This window comes from Littorina saxatilis, linkage group LG1 (assembly GCF_037325665.1).
Source record: "Littorina saxatilis isolate snail1 linkage group LG1, US_GU_Lsax_2.0, whole genome shotgun sequence".
NCBI classification, from domain to species: domain Eukaryota; kingdom Metazoa; phylum Mollusca; class Gastropoda; order Littorinimorpha; family Littorinidae; genus Littorina; species Littorina saxatilis.
This window is the reverse complement of record NC_090245.1, coordinates 65,584,942-65,593,532: the sequence shown is the minus strand read 5'-3', so window position 1 is coordinate 65,593,532 and position 8,591 is coordinate 65,584,942.

Genomic DNA, 8,591 nt, shown 5'->3' with positions numbered 1-8,591 from the left:
GTCCCCAGAATCCAATCAACAGCGGTCCTCGGACCTGTGACGTGTGATCAATAATGGACGACACCAATCCCTGTCAGTGACCTTCTGTGTGTCGTTTTCTTCCTCTCCTTTAAAAAAAAAAGTTCTTTTTTCTTCTTCTCCTTTTTTTCTCTGTCGTGCTTATCTACTTTCTGTAGTTGCATTGTTGTTCATTCCGTTTATTGTTTGCTGTTCAGTGTGGACATATTTCCTGAAACAACGGTTTGTGTCTAAACATCATGTCTGATCTCTAGCGAACAGTCACCATCTCGTCTTTTAAATTAAAGTACATGTAATGTTTTCAGAACTTTATGATTACGAATAGTTTTGAAGTTCACTACTCAATTCATGTTTACCAAAAGGCAGCGTCAGATAAGGCATATTTTCCCTGATATAACAAATGTACATCAATTGTCAGCGAACAAAGGATAGAAATGAGACGAAAGACTGAACCCCTACTACGCACCCATCCGCATCCCCAACCCCTACTACCCCTTATCTATTTTCCTCCGCTTTCCTCCCCCCCCCCCCACCCCACCCCACTGCGCTTGGCAACGCTAGGCAACACAAACAAAGCAACCACCACCAGTACAGTACAGTGGAAGCCTCTACGTTAAGAGCCCCAACTTAAGACCTCATCCCTTTTTAAACCCTGGGTTTTTTTTCAGACTTATTGTTCATAACCTCTGTTAATGTAACCCCATTTTAAGACTCCCTCCTTTATAAGAACTGATTTTCTCAGTTTGTTGGAGGTCATAAAAGAGGGTTCCACTGCAGTAACACCGCCCAAGAGTGTCACACTCCACCAAGTGAAGCAGTGCTTGCGTGCATTGGACGTCCCCAGTGGGCACTGTGCAGACGGAGCGATATACGTACGTGTATCCAGTGCAACACACTGTCACGCGTTGACGTCTCACATCAGACGTCCCCCTGTCCTTCGTGCGACAAGACACGCAGCTAATTTGACCGTGCCCAACTTCACCGTGACGCGTGTCATCCATTTTTAAAATCTCATTGTCGACTGCCCTCCGGTCGCGCTTCTGCTTGACGACGCCCCATCCGCAACACAGACACGACAACGTCGCTGCTGTCACGGCACTGCGGGGACCCGTAGGTAATAACTGTGTCTCTAATATTCTCTCTGTCACCCCCTCCCCCCCCCCCCCCGCCACATCTGCCTCCACTCTCCTTGTCCCCTTGTTCTTTTCGGTTTCAAGAACATCTTAGCATGCTTGCATTGTCTAGATCAGCTGTGACTTTTCCTTCCACACAGCAACGACACAATCGCTGATGTCACAGAGCTACTGGGACCAATAGTTATCTAACATTCCGTTGCCACTCCCCCCCCTCCCCCACCACCTCTCCCCTCAACTGTGTGTGTCCTCATAGTATCGAGATCATCTTTCGATTGTCTCAGAGATCTTTGACAACACCCTTCCTTGCGTACGAACACGACATTATGTGCTGCTGTATATAAGCCTTATATTCATTGGTCGAAGTCGACTTCGCAAAGCTCGCTGCACGAAGCTTTGGCGCTGAATTTTCGGTATAAAGACTTCGCGAAGTCTTTGCGAAGTCAACTTCGGGCTCAAACAAGGACAGCCTTCACGGAGTTGATGCAACCTGCATCCTGATGATATTATCCCCATCCCCCGTCCCCCAGTCCCCTAATAACCACGACATTCTTTTCCACTCCTATAGCTGACGAATAACCTAGTTTGAACTGACTTTTATTATCAATCAAAGCGCTGCAAATGCTATTTCGACCCACACGTTCCCCTCTGCCTCTTCTTTTTACATTTAGTCAAGTTTTGACTAAATGTTTTAACATAGAGGAGGAATCGAGACGAGGGTCGTGGAGTATGTGTGTGTGTGTGTGTGTGTGTGTGTGTGTGTGTGTGTAGAGCGATTCAGAGTAAACTACTGGACCGATCTTTATGAAATTTTACATGAGAGTATGATATCCCCAGACGTGTTTTTCATTTTTTCGATAAATGTCTTTGATGACGTCATATCCGGCATTTTGTAAAAGTTGAGGCGGCACTGTCACACCCTCATTGTTCAATCAAATTGATTGACATTTTTGTAAAGCAATCTTCGACAAAGGCCGGACTTCAGTATTGTATTTCAGCTTGGTGGCTTAAAAATTGATTAATGACGTTGGTCATTAAAAATCTAAAAATTGTAATAACATTTTTGTTTTATATAAAACGATCCAAATTTACGTTCATCTTATTCTACATCATTTTCTGATTCCAAAAACATATAAATATGTTATATTTGGATTAAAAACAATCTCTGAAAATTAAAAATATAAAAATTATGATCAAAATTAAATTTCCGAAATCGATTTAAAAACAATTTTATCTTATTCCTTGTTGGTTCCTGATTCCAAAAACATATAGATATGATATGTTTGGATTAAAAACACGCTCAGAAAGTTAAAACGAAGAGAGGCACAGAAAAGCGTGCTATGCAGCACAGCGAAACCACTACTGCGCGAAACAGGCTCGTCAGTTTCACTCCGTTTTGTACAAGCGGCGGACTACGGTCATTGTGAAAAAATGCAGTGCGTTCAGTTTCATTCTGTGAGTTCCACAGCTTGACTAAATGTAGTAATTTCGCCTTACGCGACTTGTTTCTTTTTAAAGCTATAGGACGCAAGAAAACATCAGTGAATGAACTTTTTATTCAGTGGTATAATTATCATGTGTTTAAACCGTCTTCTTTCTCTGCTCCTCGGTGCAGAAAACGTCACAAAAAAACCTTGAGCCACCAAGGACATGGAAGAATACCCCCCCTCCCCCCTCCACCCCCTCCCCCCTCCCCCCTCATACCACCCCCCCCTCCCCCCAAAAAACAAATCTTGCACATAACCTCCACCTCCCCTGTCCCAAACCCTCTACCCCTTTTCTAAAGTTCACTTCCATACTTCCACCACGCAGTGAACCGCTGAGTCGAAACGAGTCAAGTCGCTGCAGCGTCTGCGATGGTGATGGCAGCGACAGTGGTGCAACCAGCTCAGTTTTCGCTTGCGCCCAGCTTTCGCAATCGATATATACTTCAGACTGAAATGTTGCTTCCCGGTCAAAATTTAAAAGGTATACACTTATTTGAGGGACAAAAGCGTGTCAGTTCCTTGTAAGTGAAGGAAATTGGTGGTGGAATTCGATAGATTTCACCCCGAAGTTCAATTCCTTCGAAAACGTGCACCGAGTGGTTACGTCCCTTGAATGAGCAGGGAATGATTTTGCGATGAAGCATATTCATAAGTTAAAATACCGTTTTTTGGGCGGGGGAGAGGAGAGGGGGGGGGGGGGGGGGGGCGAATTTGACCCCATAACTGTAAACCACATACAGTCGATCAGTACTTTGGAAGGGAGGGGGGATATTCAGTGTATTCAGTGTGAAGTTTATACGAGATCAACCAGGCCGAAAGCGAAAGGTGGGCGCAGGCGAAAACTCAGATCGTTACACCGGCAACTGACTGACGTTAGAGTGAACCCTCTTACCTTGTGGCGAGGTGCCAGAATCAGCACCTGCCTCTCCCCCCACCGGGGAATCAAAAGCAAATTACAGACAAGCCATCAATTACTCACTTAAATACAAAATATTTTCCACACTGAAAGACACCGAAAGCTGCGTTGAGGTCTGCGAGACGAAGGCTGAACTCAGGTTGATGAAAGTGACAAGACTTGTGCTTGTGGTGGTGATGGCGGGGGGGTGGCGGAGGGGGGGGGGGGGAGGGGTGGTGGTTGGGGAGGGTCGGTAGGGGTAGGGGGTGGATTTGAGGGCGGGGGTGGTGGTGGTGGAGGAGGAGGAGGTGGCGTAGTGGGTGTGAAGGGAGACAGACTGAGGGAGAAAAGTGGGCCGGAGGGGCCCGAGGGGTGGGGGCAGGTGACACATAAGCAGACAGGTAGACTGGCGGATACTTAAAAATCATGTCCAATATAGGCATTTAGACCTAACGGACGATAAGCCCCCAATTCAGTTCAGGCAGATAGACATGCAGACATGCAAATTCAAGACAGACATGCATGTGACAGACAGACAGACATAGACAGAAGTGATACACGGTATAGTACAGTAGATGCAAGACAGACATGCATGACAGACAGACATAGACATAGACAGAAGTGATACACGATATAGTACAGTAGATGCAAGACAGACATGCATGACAGACAGACATAGACATAGACAAAAGTGATACACGATATAGAACAGTAGATGCAAGACAGACATTCATGACAGACAGACATAGACAGAAGTGACACACGGTATAGTACAATAGATGCAAGACAGACATGCATGACAGACAGACAGACATAGACAGAAGTGAAACACGGTATAGTACAGTAGATGTAAGACAGACATGCATGACAGACAGACAGACATAGACAGAAGTGATACACGATATCGTACAGTAGAACCCGTCTTTTGAGACCTCCAAAAATCTGATAAAATGAGGAGTCTTTAAATAGGGTTAAATGTACAGAGGTTATGAACAGAAAGGCTGTGAAAACACGGTCTTGAAAGGGAAGGAGTCTTAAATTGGGGGGTCTTAAACAGGGGGTTCCACTGTAGTTCTATCTGCACTCCACATCCCCGTCTCGTCTATCTCTATTAAAGGAAGCCTTTCAGACCGTTTTAAGAGCATCCTGACGCGGTTCTTCTCACTTGTCGCGTCAGGTACAGCGCGAGCTTACCCGTCAACGGCCTTGGGGCGGCCAGCTCAGTCGGTAGGAGCGCTGGTTCAAACCAGTTTGTAACTTTATGTGGGTACGTTCTGCAATGGATTTAATTTTCGGAGACAACTTTGTGTGCACAGACTCTCCTCTGTGCCCGAACACCCCCGTGTGCACGCATTCGCACGACTGATAAATATCCCAGATAACTCAGTCGGTAGCGGCGCTGACCGCTGTGGCTTGAAACAAGTTTGTCACTATTATTATGGGTTCGACCCCCACGTCAAGTTATGCAAACTCTGTCGGAATGAGTGACTCTGACGTATATCCCCACGTCAAGTTATACAAACTCTGTCGGAATGAGTGACTCTGACGTATACCCCCACGTCAAGTTATGCAAACTCTGTTGGAACGAGTGACTCTGACGTAACCCCCACATCAAGTTATGCAAACTCTGTCGGAATGAGTGACTCTGACGTATACCCCCACGTCAAGTTATGCAAACTCTGTCGGAATGAGTCACTCTGACGTAACCCCCACGTCAAGTTATGCAAACTCCGTCGGAATGAGTGACTCTGACGTAATCCCCACGTCAAGTTATGCAAACTCCGTCGGAATGAGTGACTCTGACGTATACCCCCACGTCAAGTTATGCAAACTCTGTCGGAACGAGTGACTCTGACGTAACCCCCACATCAAGTTATTCAAACTCTGTCGGAATGAGTGACTCTGACGTAACCCCCACGTCAAGTTATGCAAACTCCGTCAGAATGAGTGACTCTGACGTATACCCCCACGCCAAGTTATGCAAACTCTGTCGGAATGAGTGACTCTGACGTATACCCCCACGTCAAGTTATGCAAACTCCGTCGGAATGAGTGACTCTGACGTATACCCCCACGTCAAGTTATGCAAACTCTGTCGGAATGAGTGACTCTGACGTATACCCCCACGTCAAGTTATGCAAACTCCGTCGGAATGAGTGACTCTGACGTATACCCCCACGTCAAGTTATGCAAACTCCGTCGGAATGAGTGACTCTGACGTATACCCCCACGCCAAGTTATGCAAACTCTGTCGGAATGAGTGACTCTGACGTATACCCCCACGTCAAGTTATGCAAACTCCGTCGGAATGAGTGACTCTGACGTATACCCCCACGTCAAGTTATGCAAACTCTGTCGGAATGAGTCACTCTGACGTATACCCCCACGTCAAGTTATGCAAACTCTGTCGGAATGAGTCACTCTGACGTATACCCCCACGTCAAGTTATGCAAACTCTGTCGGAATGAGTGACTCTGACGTATACCCCCACGTCAAGTTATGCAAACTCTGTCGGAATGAGTGACTCTGACGTATACCCCCACGTCAAGTTATGCAAACTCTGTCGGAATGAGTGACTCTGATGTAACCCCCACGTTAAAAACTTGGATCCACCTGGACACATGCCAAAAGCAACGCCCTGATGACTGCACCCAGGCGGTTGATGGTTAGTATGTGACCAACTGGAAGGATGGTCTTAGGGCCGGTGTGACGTTTTCATCTTTCGCCGTGGTGATATTTCGCTTCTCGGCCTCGTTGATCTAGTATAAACTCTACACTGAACAAAAAAAAACACCCTTCGATAGTACTGACAAGAAAAATGTTCATTCAAAATGAACAGCGTCGATGCAATGTCCACCAAAGATTTATTTTGGGAAGTGTTAAAGGTTAGGGTCAAAAGTTAATGAATTGCATGTTGTGCTGGATATATAAATTGTTTATTTCAGTCAATGCTTGATTCATAAGTACATTTTTCAGCATGGTGCATCTACAGGAGGGTGCTCCAACAATGATGCATAGTGCCAACATTTAGCGCAAACTTTTCACAACAGTGCATTATTACCACAAAGCGCATACAGCGATTATATAGTAGCAAGTTGCACTAAACATTTGAAAAAAAATGCATTTTGTTCAAATGTTAACAGCACAGCACCAAGTTTTGCATAAGTGCACAACAGCACTGACCATTTCACAAAAGTGCATAACAGCTGTGACAATTTTACAAAAGTGCATTGACCATTTCAGGCAGATGGCTAACATGCAGATTTCGCTTTTGTCTGTCTTTCTTTGAAAAGTAGGCATGTTCAAGATCGATGAAGTCATGAGCAATTGGGTTAGATGACAGAAAAGATTCAAAAACGTCAGATTCAGTTAGATGACAGAAAAGATTCAAAAACGTCAGATTCAGTGTTTTGGGCACTGTTGAACAGGAACATTCTCTCCTGTTCAACAAATGTGGGTTCAATTCAAAAGCAACATTGTCACAGATAGGCTAGTGTTACATTTCTGTAAAGTTTCAAAAACATCTTCCATGTTTTGGTTACTGTTGAACAGAGGCATATTTTCCTGTTCAAAAAAGTCTGACACAAATTGTCGTAGTTGTGGGTTAAGGTTCGATCTATACTGTCCTTCAAACGAGTCGTAGAACCGTCATTGTCACAGATAGTGTTACATTTCTGTTTTACATTCAAACGAGTCGTAGAAGTAGTAGTACATTTGCGTTTGGTTGTTTTTTCTTTTAGATTCCTGTCACTCATACTAGCAGTATTGATTGAGGTACATAAATCTGTTGATGTACAGGGATGACTTGTTTGTAATGAATCCTTGTTTCCTCCACATTGAGTTTGCATTGCAGTTGGACAGAAATGAACAGGTGTTAATTGATAAACACATTGATAATGGCTTTTGAGAAAATCAATCAATTCTGCAAAGGAATTAACTTGATGACATCAAAACTGCAGCGCCATTTGAAGAATGGTTACCATTTCTGTTTCTTTGATGGGAATCAAACAAATAAAAACATTGACTATCCAAGTTACCATGAATGGCAATAGTTGACTCCTGAAAAGTAGCAAGGATATAATTTGAGACGATAAACGCCTGATGCAATCCCTCCTCAAGGTCAGTCAACTCAAAACCTTCATCATTCGCAACATCAGTAGGCAACACAGCGGGATTCGTATGTCCAGAAATCATGTCGAAAAAATATTACATTTCAAAAGCATGTCCAACCACAGTTGTTGGCAAGTGTTCGTGTCCGAAGTAGCCTTCAGTGTGTGTATATGTATTCATGTGACAGAGAACGTGACCTCATTGTTCAATCCTCTCTCTCTCTTCTTTCTCATTCGAACGCACACACGCAAGAACGTAGCCTACGCACGCATGCACGCGCACGCACACACACACACACACACACACACACACACACACACACACACACACACACACACACACACACCCCGCTGACGCACACGGCAAACCACGCACACACACACTGACTGTCGGCAAGCATCTCTTTTTGTTTTCCTTACCTTTGTTTATTGTGTTTTCGATATTTGTGTTTATTTTTTGCTTGACTTATCTGTTTTATTTTAATGTTTGCTATCCACATCGTGTGATAAATGTTTCTTCTCAGTCTCCGAGTCAGTTTAGTTTCTGCACGCCGCTTTGGTACTCCTTGTTTTTCTAACTGGTGTATTGTGCGCGACTGATTTGCGGATTTATTTTTATTCCTTTCATATGCAGTTGAAGTGTTGTGGGTGTTATTGTCTGCATATGCTATGTTGCGTCTGTGTATGCCTACAAGAATTTTGGGTGTAATGTGCCTGTGGTCTGCTCGCAGTCGAGCACAGAAAACATGGCGGCGCCCTGTGGCAAATTCGTGGACAGTCTTTCCCGACCGCAGATACCAGCGTCGTCCGCGACGCTGGAATAAGCGACCTTGTGTACCTTACATTCATGGGGCCAAATTTGTCCAACCCATCTTTTTTTTATTTAACTTGAAATTTGATTCATCCTCAAATGTTTCCCTTCTTACTCAAGGGACGTAACCACTCGGTAC